This window comes from Camelus ferus, chromosome 9 (genome assembly GCF_009834535.1).
Source record: "Camelus ferus isolate YT-003-E chromosome 9, BCGSAC_Cfer_1.0, whole genome shotgun sequence".
Lineage (NCBI taxonomy): Eukaryota > Metazoa > Chordata > Mammalia > Artiodactyla > Camelidae > Camelus > Camelus ferus.
In genome coordinates, this window is record NC_045704.1 from 73,950,784 (window position 1) to 73,970,726 (window position 19,943).

Here is a 19,943-nt window from a genome sequence, read left to right on the forward strand (position 1 = left end):
TTATTATCTACTCTAAAATCTTTAAAACTGGCCATAGAATTTTGAAGTATGCTACGAAAAAAAATAACACATCCCTTCAGTGTGAAATCGATGAGCCTGCTGACATCGTAGAGCAACTAGGTCGGGTCTGTTGTCTGTTATTTGTGTGCTGGCTCTGTCAGAGAGAATCCTTATTCTGTGAGCTCCTTTCTGTATCAATTATGACCAATATTTTTTTTCTTATACTTTATATCAAGAATGGAGACCTTGCCAGATACAGCTTCTATTGACTTGAAGACAAAGAAAGTGATGTAATGTACATTCAATGTACAAGGTCTTGAATTCTAGTATTTCTTGAAAACACACATATTTTATGTGATAATCTTTGGGAACTCAGATTCTACTTCTGTTTATATAACTTTGGGAGTCAATGTTTATAGAAAGTGTCAAACTAAAAATAAGATAAAAATGTTGATCTGTTGGATTGCAAAAATGACTCTGATTTGGTCATGTCAACAATTTGCAGTCTCAAAATTTTATCCATGTCCTATAACATTATTATTCCCATTAAAAGTTTACTTTCTGTGTAATTTATATTTATTTCATTTTTTTTTAGGAGTGGACATTTTTGTTTAAAAATGAAATAACAAAGATTATTTTCGTATTTATACTTATAAAGAACATTCATTTACAATGCAACAACATAGATATATCACATGAAAAGTTTACTTAAAAGTTATTTTTATTATTTTTATTTTGAAGGTCCATGGGAGCCATTTCCTTTATCAGACTCTGAAAATATAAAGTCAGTATATACTCACCTACAAAATCTTAAATTTGTTAGTATAAATTAATTCTATCTTTAGGTGTAAAATCACCAAACATAGTGCCATTCTATCTTACACTTTCTCCTTTTTCCTTTTTGTATGAGATAAATTGTATTTAGAAGTATTGTTGTCAGTGTTTGAGAAATACTGAAAAATGGGATTGGTATCAAAAAAATCTAGAAACTGGAAAGTGAATGTCTTGTTTTTGCCACAATGTATAAATTTTTTTTTCAGGTTGTCTATATTTTAAGCTTTGCATAAAATGCCAACAAAATTCTGGAATGAGTTATTATAAAGAGAGTTTTAGATAATGTGAAAAAAATGTAGTCATGCCTATTTAACATGGGTATAATTAGTAGATTTTGCTAGATTGTACTGTAACAACAAACAATCCCAAACTCCCACTGGCTTACAACAAGAAAAAGGTTTCCTTTTCATTCACAGTACATTGACAGTGACAGATTGGCTGCAGCCTTGCTCTGTGTTGCCGTCTGTCTGAATTCAGGAAAGCATAGCTCTTATTTGGACATTGCCTTCTCATGGTAAAAAGAAAAGTGTGGTGGTAAAATCATTTGATTGCTCTAAAAGCTTTATCTTTAAACTGGCATGTATCAGATCTGCTAGTTCATTTGCCAAAGAGAGTATTCTAGCTAAGTCTAAGAAATAAAAACTATGGCAGTTATATATAAGACAGACATAAAAGGACTCTGGAAAGTGTAGAGAAGAAGGGAGACTGATTGAGAATCTCAGGACATAAAGGATGACATGACGGTGAGTTGCCTGGGTTTTCTTTCTGTGTCACATATCCTAGATAGTGTGTTAAGGAAGATGGCAATCCCAAAACACCAATAGGTGCAAACAAAAAACAAACAAACAAGCCTGAGTAAAAGCTTGGTCTGTCTAGCCAGAGGATGAAGAAAGGAGAAGCCCCGTGAGACAGAAAGCTTTTAAAATGTAAGTGCTCTATTGCAGCAAAATAGAGCAAAAGCCAAGTAAGTTAGCTAGACCGTCACTCTTAACCAAGTTTTAACAAGGCGCTTCCCTCCTCTCTGCCAGAGTGGTATCAGAGATGATCAAGTAGAGATCCCGGATTTTCATCCCTGCCAGAAGCTAGTGGCCATTAAATAAGAAATAACATAGAAGATTTCAATAACATCATTAACCAACAGATTCAACTGATATTTATAGAACCCTCCACCCAACAACAGCAGAATATACCTTCTTTTCAAATGCCCATGGAATATCTGCCAAAGTAAACTATATCTTGGGTCATAAAAATATCCTTGACAAACAGCATAATTGAAATCATGCATAATGTATTCACAGGCCATATTATAAATCATTACAGCATTAGAAATCATTGGAATAACATCAGAAATCATTAATGGCACAATAACAAGAAAATCACCTGACACTTGGAAGCAAAGTAACACATTTCTAAATGACCTATGGGTCACAGAGCACATCTCAAGGGAAATAACACTATACACTGAAGTAAGTGAAAAATGGAATACAGTATTAAAAATTTGTGGTAAACAGCTAAAGCACTAGTAAGAGGGGAAATTATGGTACTAAATACATACATTAGAAAAAAGGAAAACATATTAAATCTACTATCTAAGCTCCCACCTCAGTCATCTAGAAAAAGAATAAAGGAAACCTATAACAGGCAGAGGAAAGGAAATAACAAAGATAAGCTTTTTAAAAATCAAAGATATTTAAAACATAAAACAATAAAAAAATTAATGGAAGAAAGATTTATTTTTCAAAAAGATCAACAAAGTTTGCAGACCTCTAGCCAGACCGCATACACACATATACACAAAGATACAAATTTCTAATACCAGAATGAAATTGGATATCATTATAGACCTGGAAGGTATCTGAAAGATCGTAAGGAAATAAAATAAGGAAAATACTACAGAAAATACTACAGAAAAACTCTTACACATAAATTTGACACAGACTAAATTAATTGCTCAAAAAAAAAAAAGAATCTAATCTGAAATTATATTAATAATTTTTAAAACTTCCAGAAATCTCTCAGATAATTTCACTGGATAATTTGAACAAATATTTAAAGGAGAATTAACACCAATTCAACACAATATTTTTTAGAAAACAGAAGAGAAGGAAAATTTTCCCAGCTCATTTTGTGAAGGTAGTATTACCCCATTACCAAAATTAGATAAAAGGCAGCTCAAAAAAAAAATGAGCATGACATGCCAGTGAGATCCCTGGAACCTGTGGATATTAGCTTATTTAGCAAATGTGTCTTTGCAGATGTAAATAAATTAGGATCTGCAAGGAGAAGATAATCCTCTATTATCTGGATAAGCCCTGAATGGCATTCCGGGTGTCTTTATAAGAGAGAAGCAGAGGGCCATTAGACACATACACAGGAAAAGGAAATGTGCATATTGAAGCAGAGATTGAAGTGATGCAGCCACACGCCAAGGAATGCCTATTAACTACTTGGCGGTATGTTCAGTGATAGGTTTGTAAAGGTGAACAAAAAATTAGATTAAGTCCTGGCACACAGTGGTAAGAACAGTATGATAGAAACTTTAAACAATCTAAAATGGTGTGTGAGGAGTAATATAGATGTAGGAATATATACAGGGGTACGTTATTTGTAGTAAAAATTTTTTTTAATTGTCAATGGCCACCATTATATATGATGGGCATATCATATTATATATGTTTTCTGAAGTGTGGTATGTGGTTATTCATTGTCATAGAGTAAGGAAGAACACACTGTTAACAACCAAGGAAATCTCTGGTTTCTGATGTGAGCATTACAGAACCTTTTAGAAGAAATAAAGAATAGAAAATGGAATGACTAGAAAATAAATTGTTATTCAGTGATTTATGTCATTATTCTCTGCCACCCTTGTAAAGTACATCTATATTTTTGTGGGCTCTACTGATACTTTTAAGAAATACAGAATTCATATATAAATATCTGTATTTATATCTCTACCATCCATCTATACACACACTCAGATAGTATTTCTAGTATTTGGTGTTGTGTTGTTAGCAATACTCACTGCTTATCTCTGAAAAAGGCATGCAAAAACTGAACCAAGATGACATCACCCTTTGAGTGTAGCTGCATCCTTGTTTTCCACTGAAGTGGAAATAAATTGACAGTACTAGGCTCGCAAGCACTCCTTTCTCTTCTTGCACATGGTATAGTTCTAATTTTACTGATATTTTCAGGTTTGAGAAATTTTAAACAAACAGCTAGCATTTCTGTAATGCCCCATACTGTCGGTTTTGATTCAGACAAGAAGAGAGTTTTAAATTCAACTTGCCTTCATCCAAGCCACCCAAGGTTGAAATCAATCAATCAATCAACTGAGAAACATCTATTGAACACCCTTACTATATGGCAGTCAATAAGACAGCTACAACAGAGGGGTTAGATCATTTAAACCCAGCTTTAGCAGTTCTCTCAGAAGGCAGATCAAAGTCTTCTATAATTTTCCTATTTCCTTGGCTTGGGAGCAACCATCATGATTTAAATCCATGATTCATTGTTCTTAATAATGACCCTGAATGTTATTTTAGCATGACAATTGCTTTGTGTTTACACTGAAATTAATTAACAATAAGGACCTCTCTCCATGAATTTATATATATTTAAAAACAAAAATGCAAATCTTCTTTGGAAATAAATACAGATTTTTTAATAGAATCTAATTTATTAGATTAAGTAGAAATTTATCAAATTTCTAGAGAATTAAGACACATGTGATATTTAAATACAATAAATTTGTAATTTTAAAAAAAATACGAGAATTACGTTTTCTAAAATATAGATAGAATTTTATTTCCTCACATTTTCCTGGTGGGAAAAAAAAACAAATTAGGCTATATATTACACATAGTTATTTTTATCAAAATTATTTCCTAATTTCTCCAAAGGGAGCTCCAGGTACAGAAAAGTACAAAGCATAGATATGGTTTTATTTAATAAGAAACTATTCCTGTTTCATTTAAAGCAGCATTCATTCATTCAACAAACCTCAGTGTGTATAAGTGATGCAGGAAAAACGGATGTGGGGCGTGAGGAGGTCCGTGTCCCAGGCTTTGGTTGAGCCCCTGGGATGTGCCATGCCAAGTGTGGGTCCTTGGCTTCACGCAGGAAAGAATTCAGGAGCAACCACAGTTGAGTAAAGATAGATTTATTTAGAGAGATATACCAAAAGGCAAGAGAGAGGCCACGAGGTGTGGGGGTTGAGTGCTCAGATTAGAGTAAAAGTAGGTACACACTCCAGACAGTGTGGGCTGTCTCCAGCGAGGCAAGGCACTGTGTTGCCAGTTTTTATGGGCTCAGTGGCTTCATGTTCTAGTAAGTGGAAGGACCAGTATAACTATCCTGGGGAAGGGGCTGGGATTCCCAGGAAGTTGGCCATTTCCCACTCTTTGACCTTTCATGGCTACCCTTAGGACTGCCATGGTGCCTGTGGGCATGTTATTTACCATGTTAATATATTACAATTAGCATATAATGAAGCTTAAGATGTGCTAGAAGTCAAATCTCTCACCATCTTGAGCCTCAAGGCCTACTGGGGGTTGAATCTTTGACCATTTTGATGTTAATTGCTGTATCATTCCTTGAATGGCTGTGCCCTGCCCCCTTCCTGTCTCATAAGGACTATGTCTCAAGAAGCTGAAAAAAATATAAAGATGAACAAGACACCATTCCTCTCCTAAGAGGCATTTAATCTAGTAGACAATGTAAAAGTAGCTCACAAAGAGCAAAACAAATGCAAAAAATGATATTTGGTAGCATGATAAATTGTTAAAGAATTCAGAAGTTTGGGAAGAGAAAAAAAATATTTCCTGGACCAGAAATTATTGAGTAAAAAAATTCTCCCTTAGCTAACTTCCAGTTAACCTAGTAGCTTCATTAACTAACATTCTCCATTCTCTGTATAAATCATACTGATTAATCCCCCAAATTCTCAAAACTAGTAACTAAAGTACTTTTCAGATATGGCCACACCTATCTGCATCCAGCAGTTGAACCGAATGCATACCAAGAGTCAATTGTGTGTCCTCAAATCTATTTCTGTCAATAGTGTTTAATATTGTAATTACAAAATTTATATGAAAAGTTATTGAAATTTTTTATCTATAAAGTCATGTTGAAATCTCTGGAAAGTTTTAATGAAATGACCCCCTAAAAAGTTGCTTTCAATGTAGAAATGGAACAGACATTTTAAAACATTTGAAAATATGTATATCACATTGCTTTCCACACATATTTGTTTTTGCCCCATTTCAAAGAAAATTATATTGAAATAGTTGCATTCTGAGTATGGTGAATAAATCAAAAGTTGGAAAGTTAACCTTCATTTTATACGTTTTAAGAAAAAAATATTAAAGATGTCTGTAGGCTGCACTCTTCTAATTCATATCATTTTCACACTTCATTTGATTCCAACAATTCTATACAAGAGATGGGGCAGGTGTTATCATCCTCTTTTTGCAGATGACAAATTAAGTTTCATTTATAACTTCCCAAACCACACAGTTAGAACATGACCAATATGGAACTATAACCCAGGTTGTTTAAAGTTGGGTATAATATTTGTTTCTATCTCTTTTTAAGTACAGTATTTTGGGGAGAAGAAATAATTTGCTGTGATGGATTTAATTAATTATTTATATGTGAAATGCATACATATGAAAAAGAATAACAGATAAAATATCATTACTCTGGAGGGTTGAACAGTTCTCCCCAAAATCTTTGTCTACTTGGAACCTCAGAAAGTGACTGTATTTTCAGGTGTAATTAAGGATCCCAAGATGAGATCATTCTGTATTATGGTGGGCCCTATTTCAACATCAGGTGTCCTTATAAGAGCAGAAAAGGATAAGACATGCAGAAACACAGCGGCTGCCATGTGAATAAAGACGGATGTAAAACTTGGTGTGTTGCATCCACAAACCAAAAAATGCCAAGGATTTCCACAGCTGCCAGAAGTTAGGAGAGAAGTGTGAAATGGATTCTCTCTCAGACTCCAGAAAGAACCAACCCTTCCAACATCTTGATTTCAGACTTCCGGATTCCAAAACCGTGAGTGAATCAATTTTCGTTATTTTAAGCCACCCAGTTTGTGATAATTTGCAATGACAGCCCTACTACTAAGACATAGCCGTGAGAAGTCACAGGTATATCTTCTGTCAGTATTAGCTCATTTCGGAAATCTTACTACTAATTATAAGGGATTATAAGGGCATTGTTCTTTTTTTAAAAAAACAGGCAATATTTCTGTACCTGTTCTTTTCTGTGATCTCAGTTCCAGAAACAATGAGCTTTTGCTATTTAAAATGGCATTAAAAATCAGGAAAAAAATGTCTAATTAAAAATACAAATACATTTCTCCAGTAAAAAGACCTCTTTTTAAAAGTAGTTTAAATTGCTGTTTCAAAATTAAAAACTCCATGTGTTTATGTTAGTTCCAAATGGTCCCACTTACACTATTTTTGCTTTCATTTAGTTGTGAGATGGTGGGCTATATAAGGCCAAAAGTGAAATGCAAATTTTTCTTTTCCAGCTTGAACCATAAAATTGAAAAATTTAAGAGGATTATAATGGTTCAGGGAGAAATGGAAAGACTTGTATGCATTGAAGATTGTGATTAACTTGATTCAATGATAAATATTGAAAGGAAGTTTATCATTTATAAGTGTCATAAAGCTGGTTCTTCAAAATGGGTTTTTTACTCTGAAAATTAATTTATGTTAGGTGGTTACTGCTATCAGAAAGGTGACATAGAAATGATGTCCAGGCCACTAGCGTTTGGTTCAGAAGGCCACATGTAAAATTCATGGGCATATTAGTTGGGGTTCTCCATAGAAACAGAGCAATAGGGTATTAATTAATTAATTATAAGAGTTGGCTTATGTGATTGTGGAGGCCGAGATGCCTCATAATTTACCGTCTGCAACCTGAAGAAACAGGAAAGCCGGTGATGTAATTCAGTCCAAATCCAAAGGCCTGAGACCAGGAGTACCAGTGTCTGAGAGCAGAAGATGGACAGCTCAGCGCAGGCAGGGAAAGCAAATTCACCCTTTCTCTGTGTTTGAATCTATTTTGCCCCTCAGCTAATTGGATGATGCCTGCCTGCATTGGTAGGGTTGATCTTCTTTACTTAGTCTATTGATTCAAATGGTAATCTCTTCCAGAAAAATCTCACAGACACACCTACAAATGTTTTACCAATTACCTGGGCATCCTTTATTCCCTCCAAGATAACACATAACATTAACCATCACAATAGGATACATGAAAAGCGTGCTTCTTTTACCTCTCAGCTGGACTGCAACTCTGTTTTGGATAATCACTGACCACTCCATTCAGTGAGTGGTCCTCAAACTTGGCTACACACTGAAATTACCTGGAAGATTTTTTAAAATACCTTGGCCTCACCTCCAGATATTCTTATTTTTAAATAGTCTGGAGTGTGACTTGAGTATAGGGATGTTTTATAATTACTCAGGTGATTTTTATACATGGCCAAGGCAGATAATCACTGAGTTAGATGTTTGCATCCCATAGCTTACCGCCACCAACCCTACCAATCCAACCCCAGGAAACATTATCATCATGTACTTTACTGAGATATTTGCGCTATTTTATGTAGTTTTTAGCACGTAGGGAACTTTTTCACCCAATTTTATGGACTTTTGCTCCTGGAAAAATATGGACTACTCCACAATAAAGAGAATTAGTATATTTATAGGCTTGGAAACAACTAACTGTATTCTTTTCTACATACCAGAGACAGAGTAGAGCATGGTAAAATATTCCTTGGCTATAGCACTGTTTCTCAGAGCGTTATCTTAATAGTACCTACATTAACCAAATTGCTCATTAATAAATAAAGAACAAATAAAGAAATCAATCATATTCCTGAGCTCTCCTCCAGACTTACTGAATCAGAAATTCTGATTCTGCACATGCATGGTCTAGTCAGCTAATGCCAGAGTGACATGGTGGTGGGTCCCATGTGTCCCAAAGATCACCCATCATTGAGATCTTTGGAAACGTGACCTATAAGAATTCTTCTGGTTACTTTGTTCATCTGGGGTTTGTGATAGGCAGATAGGGGTCATGTACTGTACAGGTGAATGTTTAGAAGGGAATAGCCTTGGACAGATTTATCATTCACTAGTATTGGCCAAGTTGCTTCTAGAGTTAAGATTTATTTATGTCCATTAATATCTAGCTTAAGTGGAATTCTTTCATCCTATAAATAATTTCACTATATGATACAAAAATTTCTGAATGTGGGGCCCAGAAATGTAAGTTCTTAAGAAGCAATCCAGGTAATTCCAGTGTACACTAAAGTTTGAAATATATTGGTATAAGAACTCTACCCTATCTAAACACTTATATTACTAACCTCTTCTAAACTGAATTTTTATATCATATATGTGTAAAAGTGAAGCATGAATCTGAGAAGGAAAAAATGAATACTTGATTAAAAAAGGTTAAATGTGTTAAGTATTATAATTTGGTTGGCTCTGAGAAAATCCAGAGTCAAGTACTTGGAGATACAAAGTAATGACCTTGCTAATGTCCATTAATATGGAATCTATGGAAAAAAATTAAATCTACCCAAATATTAATGAAAGAGAACTTTGAATTTTTAAGTGGTAAATTTATTAATAATGTGTGTGTAGATAATTCTTGTATATGAAATCTCTTTTTTTCTAGTGACTTAGCTAACTTCAAGGAAAATTAGAAAATCAAGAAAAAATCTTTAAAAATAGAAATATCTTCAGAGATAACATAGCTTCAATTAAGAGAGGAAAATAAGATATATAAGACAACTCTAGATTCTTCTCTAGTTTTTTCTATATTTGCCATTTATCCTTTATATCTTTCCTTTCATACCCCTGAGAACCAATCTTTAATAATCTAATTTCTAAATAGCTTATTTCAAGTCATTCTGGTCAAAGTTACCATTGTCTGTCACCTAGACGACTTAAGGTCTTCAGTTTGCTATGAAAACACCCTCTAATTCATTCTGTACTTAGCAGATCAATTATATTTTCTAAAATATAAATGCTACTGCTCTCTGGCTTAAATTTTTTCAGTAGTTTCTTATTATCCTAAAGATAAACCTCAAGTCCTTTACATATATTACAAGCTCTCTATCATCTGGCTCTTGCCTTCTTTCCAGTCTAACAGATGTGGTTCTCAGTGGGGGTTTATAGAGAAATATTGAAGTTTGAATGGAGTGTTATTCTTTGTCACAGAAACTGTGGAGGAGGGGCACTATTGCCATTTATTGGATAGGGACTAGGATATTTCGATATCCTTCAATGCATAGTAAGTGTTATGTAATGAAAACTCTGTTGTGGCTCTTAGATTTCTGACTAGGTATCATGTAAATAAAAATCCATTTTAATTATTTGAGCCAAAGATGCATATCACTTTTATGTGTGAAAAAATTATTTTTGGAATGCTGTTAAGATTTGCTAATTCTTCCAGGTAGGTAACTGCTATATAAATCAAGAGAAGAGTGCATTTTATTTGGAAGGTTACCAAGAACTGCTTACCATTATGGAAAATCACACCACCTGTGCAAAGCCACGAAGCTTCAGCAAAGTTAATTATTGTTCAGCTTTGGGCTCTAATCTCACCTGTAATCTGGCATGCGGGGTAGGAAAACTGACTTTTAATAATTAACTCCAACACAAGGACACAGTTGGGGAAAAGTACAGGCTGAAATTCAGTGAGCATCCATGTACCAATAACTTAGTCCAAGAGTAATACATACTAGATGTATGATAATCTCTAGGTACCATCAATATTGAGTGGTAATCTATTTATTACTTGTGACAAAATAGTCCCATGGTGAAAACTCAACTCTGAGGTTCACAAGGATCAAATGAAATTAACATTGTATAGAATTAGCAGGGAGTTTTATGGAGGAATTGAGATGAGTTGGCATTAGAAAGTTTTATAGCACCTGTTTAGGCAGAGTAGATGGCAAGATGGAGATGGCAGGGAGGAAAATGGAGATCATTAACACTGAAAAGTAAGTAGTGGGAAAATTAGGTCATTTTTGTAATTTGGAATCATGAAAATATATTACCCCCCAGAAAATGGCAAAACCTGAAAAAAAAATTATTTTACATGTGAACTTTGTCCTCTAACGGAAGAATCTCATCATCAGGGTCATGAACTGCCACGTTGCACAATTCCAGTGGAAAATATTTATATTGCATTTTGTGTTGCTCCCTGAAGTTGTGTAAAATAGAGGCCCTTCTTAGATTATTACCTCTTTACTGGGGATATGCCTCTTAACTGGATAATTCTCTTTCAGCTTTCAGTGCAACACCATGTGCCTGTCATCTATTCATTCCACATACATTTTGTCACAGGCATATTTAATCATTTATTTCAAGCCTCAGTCATTTACAGCTTTGAAATTGATTGAAAATAGAGGTCAGGCTAGAGAGAGGGTATTTCTTTACCTACAGAATGCTAATACATTTGATTGAATGCCTGAAGAATTGCACAGACTTTGAGTTGCATTTGAAGAAGGGGATAGTGAGCGTTCCTTTGCTTGAATATGCTGCAAATCCAGTGCATTCATCTGAGAATGTTTTATATTAATTCACTAAGAAAGAACATGTGCATCTTTTTTGGGTTTTTGGGGACAACTGGGAGAGGGATTTAAGAATTGCCAAGAAGTTCAGCAAAGGCAGAAGGGGACTTGGTTATCGGTTTCTGAGCCAATTTGCCTGTTTCTCAGAGTAAGGAAACTCCCTTCAAGAGTATGCCTGTCCCTTCCCCAGTCACAGGCTTGCTCCTCCTCAGAGCCATTTAGGGCTTAGATTGCAGATGCAAACCTACTTTTTGTACCTTCTAAATCAGCTTCTACAGTATGGATTTGCTCAGTGACTCCTGAAATACGGATATTTTTGAAAATGCAGTTGATTAATAATTTTTATTTCCCTGTCTCTTTCATGCATGGAATGAGTGAGAGTGAATCAGGTTTACAGCTTAAAACTGAACTAAAATTCTGCTTACATAAAATTAAATAATCATATTTTACTTCTATTGTTTAATTGGCTGTAAATTGTTGATGATAATCTTCTAAACAGTTCCTATCAAGCTTACAAAACCTAGGCTACATTATGAATTCAGCTTATAATCGTATACTGCTACCATCTTTTACTCTCAATCCTGGTGAAACAAATTAGACTAATTATATCCTGAAGTTTAAAGTTTTTCTCAAGACTTTCTCTCTTGGATTACAAATTTAGGAGTTCATTTTTTCTTCCCTAGGCATAATGTCCCTTTATTTTGCCCATGAGTTGGCCTACTAGCCTTATATCCTGTATTCCTTCTCTCTCCTGAGCTTCCACTATTTCCTACTTATATTGGTTAATCAACAAAGTGAATAAGAACACGGGTTCTGGAGATTGACTCTCCAAGTGCAAATACCAAATGTATTGATTACTAGCTATATGACCTTTGTAAAACCTTTTGTGCCTCAGTTTCCTCATGTAAAAATGAGATTTTTGAGTTTATTGATTTTATCCATTTGTTATGATGATGTAAGGAGATAGTGCATGTATCAATGTTAGCACATGACCTGACATGTAAACAGACGCAGATTTTAGTTATTATTGTTGCTGATGACATTATACATTTTACATAATTTCAGTTTTTCTATTTGCTATTTTTTACAAATCATAATATGTGTTTACATAGATTTTAATATTCAAATAAACAAAACATTTAACTTGTCTTTTTAGTATTTTTAAGCATCATGACCAAATAGCTTTCATTAAATATGCTTGTTTTTATGTAAAGTGCAAATAAGTGGTAAGCCATACTTCACAAAAACTTAAAGAATTATGCCAATGTGGATATTTACACATAAATATAGTCTCATGATTCATGGGTATAAATAATGAAATAGATGATTAAATATGCCTGTGACAAAATGTATGTAGAATGAATAGATGACAGGCACATGGTGTTACACTGAAAGTTGAAAGAGAATTATCCTGTTAAAAGGCATATCCCCAGTAAATCTAAGAAGGGCCTCTATTTTACACAACTTCAGGGAATTAACACAAAATGCAATATAAATATTCCCCACTGGAATTGTGCAACGTGGCAGTTCATGACCCTGATGATGAGATTCTTCCGTTAGAGGACAAAGTTCACATGTAAAATAACTTTTTTTTCAGGTTTTGCCATTTTCTGGGGGGTAATATATTTTCATGATTCCAAATTACAAAAATGACCTAATTTTTTTGCTACTTACTTCTCAGCTAAACACTGGAGGGTTAAAAAGCATCCATGGAGATCTGGTGGTGATGGTAGTGGCTGCAAAATTGTTGCATTTTAAAATATTGGGCTGTGTCAGGAAAGCATTTATAGAATGGATCATTTGTTCCAGTAATTCTCACATTTCAGATTTTAAGAAGTAGTTTCAAAGGAGAAATGAAAATCATGAATCCATACTTGAGAGTAATTTAAATTTTAGTGTTTGTTTTCTTATCAAAAAATATGATTGTTCAAAATGACTATAAATTCTTTTAACAGGATTTATAAGTTCCTTCAAGTCAGTGATATTTAAACACATAAGAAATTAGGATTTGTGTGAGTCATACGTATATCTGGGCCGAAACAATGTTTGGTGAACCAAACCTTAAATCTGCCCAGTAGTTTCAGACTGCTGATTTTACCTCCAGGAATACCACATGCAAAGAAATAGTGGATTCCTTTCACTTAACCTTATCTTCTTATTCCTTTTTTTCTGAACTTAACTGTTCTCTAACCAGGTGTAACTCAAGCAGAAACAGAAACAAGTAAGTAAAATCGAATACTGAGTAGTATATAAAGTTTTGCCTCACATTCAAATGGCTGCTTTACGAAGCAGAAAACACTTTTTTTTAAATTCAGTAATTTTTACTTGTTCCAATAGAATGCTCGAACTTTCACTTCTTAAACAAAATAGGCAGCCACTTTAGAGAGTCAATGATTTGCATTAGTGTGATCACTACTAAATTTAAATATAATCATATAATGTATTTTCCTTTAGCATTCAGGAAGATAATTCAATAGATATTACTAAACCTAATGTAGGACTCCCTCAAGCTAATAGAAATATGTTTAAATAGTAATCATAACTGTTTCATATCACACAGTTATTTAAAGAAAGGCTTCTCTTGACTGATGCCAGAAGTTACAGAGGTAAGAATTAAATTGCTATGTTCTTAACAGGTATTTGATATGGCAATATTAATATCAGACAAAGAAGACATTAAGGAAAGAAGTATGTTGAGAGATAGAAGAAAGTTTCATAGTGAAAAAAATGTCAACCTAAGAGTAATACATAATAATGTTTATTTTGTATTCCCCTGTATTCAGTATATGTAATCCAATATTTATAATGCAAAAAGTGAACTAAAAGGAAAAAAATAAGCAAATATAGTTGCTGATTTTAACCCAGTTTGGTATAAGTAACACAGAATTAACTGCATAATTAATTAGTACATATAGAACATTGCACCAAACAATTTTAGAATGCATCTTTTTAGCTATATATAGATTATATTTAATCAGCTTTTAACTATGAATATACCATATTCTGGACAATAAAGAAAACCTTTATAAATTCCAAAATGTTAAAATCCTACAGATAATATCTTGAGCACAGAAGAAATAAACCCAAATTAAATGACATAACAAATTTAACAGAATATAATTTTAAAGTCCCCAAATATTTGGAAATTAAGCCCTTCAAAATAACTCCCGGGTCAAAAAAGAATCCACATTGGACACAAAGATAGCCTCCATGTAAGAACACCATCTTCCCAAGGGGGAAAACCATGTGGATTGGCCCTGAGTCTACCTGAAGAAGGAGAGGCTCACCTGAGTCCAGCTTTCCAGCTGTCCCTACCGAAGTGTTTGGCATTTGGGTGAATTCTTTCTGAACTCTCCACATAAGCCCACCCAAAAGGTAGAGATAATGAGCAACTTCAGCCAGTCCCTGGCACATTGAGTAGAAAAATTGTGAACCAAATTCTGTTTGAATTCCTACCTGACAAAATCATGATATATAGTGAAATGTTGTTTTAAGCTACTGCGACAGCCTACTGGGTTTGCTGAAGCTGCTAGAACTGTCATTCAGAAAGGTAGAAATTTATCCTGAGACTAAAATCCGAGTTCAACCATTATCGGCAAGGTACTTCAGCATGAGAAAGTTTGGAGAAAGAACGGCTCCATCTCTTGCTGGTGACAAGGGATTTTTATGGGGATTTTGGAAACTATGGAGAGTCACAGAGTAAATGCAATTTAACTTGTCTGGAGATGGGAGGACATAGACAAGAAGGAGCACGACGCGGTCTCTGGGGCTCCTGACCAGTTAGTGAGGCCTGGTGTTTCCGGTTGGTTGGTCTCAGCTGATTGATAGTGATGCTACGGGCTGGGATGCCTGGGCACTCACCTGGCCCCTACCACTTGTGCCAAGCGCTCATACACAATTCCCTGAATGGAGCCAATGTTGTAGTAAGACTGGCTCTTGTGAGTTTTATTACGATTGCAAGATTTACCTCTGCAACAACCATCAGGGAACTTGAAAAACCAAGATTTATTACTCACAAGTACTGAAGAGTACACAGCATGCCTGCAGCCACACCATGAGGTTGCAAGTAGAGAGAGAAAGCATGTACCTTGGGTTTTGCCTTTATTGGGTCATGGATGGGGACCTAATGTTTCGTGGGTTCACTCTTCATTGGGAATTTAAACATTAGAGCGGGATGAGGGTGAGGTTATCTAGGTTGCCCAGGGATTTCTAAAAGGGGAACTTCGTGGGTGGGAGAGTAAAGGGAAGCGGGGGCCTTTTTTCCTACCTAGTTGTTTAGCTGGTAGGTGTGTCATCCCAGCTGGCAATTTGTTTATTTAAGATGGATATCTTTGAAATCAAAAGCTTAATGCCAGGCATTTGCATTACAACCCAAAACAAACAAACAAACAAACTTACTGTCAGGCTCTCACACTCCACCTGAGTTGGTTGGGTAAGTAGGAAGTTACTGGATATGAGGAAGTTTCCAGGAGCCTTGACATTCTTGTCGGGACATCTGAAAAACTTCTCCTCGTTCTTAAGTTGCTGAATCTAAATGCTCTGGAGACGAGGGAAAGGGTATGTGAGTTTCTCTTGTCCAGCCTGCAGGGACTAAATTATGCCCGAAGAAGAGGTGGCCTGACTGAATAGTGTCACTGTCTAAGTGAAGAAGTCACACATGCAAAGACAGGACAAACCAGAGAAAAGATGCTGGATATGAGTGTCTTAGTGGACTCAAGGAGGGAGAAGCCGACACCTGGGGCTACCAAGAATGGTATATAGTTAAAAAATAATAGATAGTGATGATTAAGGATTAGAAGCCTTGCCACCCCCCCCCCACCCCATCAGCACCAGAGCTCCCTAGATGCTTTTTAACCCTCCAGAGCTTAGCTCAAATCCAAAGAGCATCCTGAAACTTGACGAAAAATGTTCTGTATATAAAAATTAGATTCACAGAATTTGCCCTGACCAGAATTATGTTACATTTCAACGTTGACTGAAATAAATGCACAGCCTAATGTTGAAAGTTATGTGTTATTTGGCGGGAGGACTCGAGCCTGGATGACAGACTCTCAGATCGCTCTGAGGGACTGCTCCAAAGAGGTAGGGGAGGAGCTTTACAACAAAGACCGGGTAGTTGGAACAATGAAAGGTTACTTGTTATCTAAAGAAAACCAGGCATCTCAAGTTAAAGAATTTAGTGCTTTTCTATGTATGGGAGGAAGCAAGCATTTGGGCTCATTGAATTCATTCTTTTGACAAGCACTTAGCTATGTAGGGCCAGTATCTTGTCCTTTCTTATTCTGAGTCCCCTCAGGGCACCATTGTGAGTGGCTGCAGAGGCTGGGCTGCAGGCTTGTCTTCACTAGGGGGTGGCGGGAGCCGCTGATGACTTGATGGTTTCAGCATTCTTTGTTTACTGAAATGGTTTGCGGTATTTTTCGTTCACATCAACTTCTAGGATAAGTAAGGGCTAGAGTTAGAATTTAAATTCAATTATAGAAAAATAAAGAGTACTGAATTTTTTGGACCTGTTTTTATAAAGGCTTTCTTTATTATTGTACTTTTTGATAAATTCATCATCCATTTCATGTGTTTTAACATAAGATTTAGTAAATAATCTAGTTTTACAAGTTTTATTTGACCACAGTTTAGCTGTTTACTGTTTTCAGAATCCAATATTAAAGGCCAAATTCAAAATTTACAAAGTACCTAAGGAGGTAGTGAATTTAGTTAATTTCGATAATTTTAAATGTTATAATCACAACATTTAAATATCAAAAATCAGAATATTTTTGTCAGCTCTTTCTTGATATATGAATATAAATTGCTCTTTTATATTAATTTATGGTTGTTTTCATACATTAAGGCTGTTCTTAATCATCTTTCCCCAATCCTGCTGTCACAGAGATAGAAAACAGCATAAAACACTTTTAGTCTCTGCAGGTCATTTAAAATTATCAAATGACCTAGAGGTAAAACAAGCTATGTCCTTTTACTAAACCCCAGGAGTCACTAATGTTTCTTTTAGCATAATGAAATAATAGAATTTCGCTTTCTTGCTTACAGGCAATAAAATTCACTTATCTGACTTATTAAGAACTTTGTTTCATTTATATTTTTATTTTCTTGATTTCAAGATCATGAAAGTGAATTCCATGGGACAATAACTGGCCTGGAAATAAGTGTATTCAAACTAATGTAATGTTCCTTTAATAAGAAGCCAGAGCAATGTAGAAGACAGGGATTGACCCAAAGGGCAATGTCTTTCTATTCCTTTTGCAATCTCTGTACTCTTCCCATCCCCCTCTCCCTAAGTCTTATGGATCATAAAACTACCTTCAGACTTCCCACTGATGGACTAGCTTCTATAAATACAGACTTCTCACTATATCCAGTAGAACCAGGAGTACATCATTATTCTGATTTTTCCCTTCTCTCAATTATTTTACTTGGCATGTCTTCAGCATCTGCTCAGATAATTATTCTGAGAAACAGATAATTATTCCTATGATATCAATGGATAATTAAAAAAAAATACTGCCTTTCTTTGCTGAGATGATATTTGCAACTCAAGCATCATCTTAAAAAGGATGACCTCCAAAAAGAGTTTTACATCCATCTGTTGTAAAATACTTCAAGACAAACTTTATAAATATAAATCTGCTTTTTGATTTTGGTTCAATTTTCAATTAAAGGAGCAAAAGTTACTAATATGGAATACCAGTTAATAATATTAAAATTTATAGCTGGTACTTTTACTATGAAGCCATTTTTTACAGATCTTTTTTCTTTTTCAATGAACTGACATACCCAAATATCCTCAAAGTTAGAATTACTGCTTTTTAAAACATTCAGGGAACAATCTTGAATTCTTAGCATGTCAAAATATATACTTCCAAGAAGAGATCCCACAAGTTGTACATATAACCTCTGTTATAATTAAATAATTTTTAAAGTTTGAAAGTTCAACTTTAACATTAAACCTATGTGTTTTTAAATAATATTTGTCAGTGTTCACCAGTTGCCTGAGAAAAGCAGACCGCTGAAATTTAATTTACTCATGCCTTGCTTTTTTCATAAGCTTTATTTTTTGAGCTGCCCAGGCTTAGATAGATAATGCTTTAGTTAAAAAAATCACCAGTAAAGACATATGTTTTCAATGGCACAGTTAGAAGATAAGAAATAAATAAATTGGGGGTAAGTAAGAAAGCTGATGTAATAACCCTAATATTACAAGAAAAAAGGTATAAAAATAGTAACTAAAAGGTAATTGAAGATAAAAAAACATATCTGATTAGCTCTATAGATAAAACGGGTACTAGTTTCATATTTAGAAGTCATCTCAAACTTGACGTGTCTGAAAAGACATTGATCTCCCTCTTGCACCCACACCCACATCTGCTCCTTCTCCAGCTATTCCCATTTTAGAAAATGACACTAATTTTCACATTGTCATTCAAGCCCAAATCCTTTAGGTTGTTCTTGAATACTTTTAAGAGCATGTGTATTCAGTTCTTCAGCGAGCTCTGTGGGTTCCATCTTCAAAATATTTTATGAATCTGTTTATTTCTCACCAGCCCTAGTTCCTCTATCCAGACGGGCCCCATTTCCCCGAGCCTATGCAACTGCAATGTCTTCCTAGTAATTCTCATTGTTTCATTTCTCTTCCTTCTACAGACACTTTTCTAAAGCAGCCAGACTGATCGTTTATAAATGTAGATCAGATCACGTACCCCTCTGTTCAGATCTTGCTGTGTCTTCTTATCCACTCAGCGTGAAAGCCAAATTTTAACTTCACCTTCACGCTCTGCATGAGCTCCCCACCTACATCCTCCTACTATAAGTTTCTAGTTTACTTCCTTCATGTCACCACACTAGTTTTATGATGATTTTTCAATAAGCCAAGTTGATTCTGACTTCAGATTTTGTATTTTATTTCTTCTTTGCTTAGAATTCTCTTCTCTCAATTCTCCATGAAGCTCATCCCTTTATTTTATTCAGAGTTCTGTTTATAGCGTCATCTGTGGAGAGAGGATTTCCTTGATCATCCCTCGTAAAGTTCTCTAGTCCTCGCCCTGCTTTATTTCCTACAAAATACTTACCAACTTAGCATTGTATTGTTCTGTACTTGTTTATTAACTGATTTTTTGCTCCCGCAACTAGGACATAAACTCCGTGAAGGATTTTGGCTAGCCAGTCCTTCTTTGTTTCCTCAGAAACAATGCATTACACAGAGTAGATGCTCGTTAAATATGTATTGACTGACCACTCTAAGGAATAAACTGCAAGAGGCACCCCCTCCTTTAATGCATCACCCAGTCTCCAGGACTACAGTCTTTAATTTTAGTACCACAGGGCAAAATTTACTCGGATGACAGTAATTTTATTATATATTCAGCTGCATGTCTCATCTTTAATTTCAGGAGTAGGGTTAACATGTTAATATTCATTTTAAGAAAAAATATTTTCTATCATCATTTCAATAAAAAAAAGATCGTAAGAGAATGATTCATTT

General features: G+C 34.9%; 1 long non-coding RNA gene across 45 annotated transcripts in view; it reads left to right on the top strand.

The window, feature by feature from the left end:
• Nucleotides 1-19,943, top strand: part of LOC106730695 — a 427,796-nt gene that overhangs the window by 167,616 nt on the left and 240,237 nt on the right. For 41 of the 45 annotated variants that reach the window (XR_004322743.1, XR_004322741.1, XR_004322724.1 and 38 more), the window contains one exon: nt 6,607-6,897. The exons of 2 other annotated variants lie outside the window; for them this stretch is intronic. This is a non-coding gene — a long non-coding RNA (uncharacterized LOC106730695). The remainder of the gene's footprint in view (nt 1-6,606; nt 6,898-19,943) is intronic. 2 more of the 45 variants (XR_004322710.1, XR_004322733.1) reach the window with 1 other exon arrangement.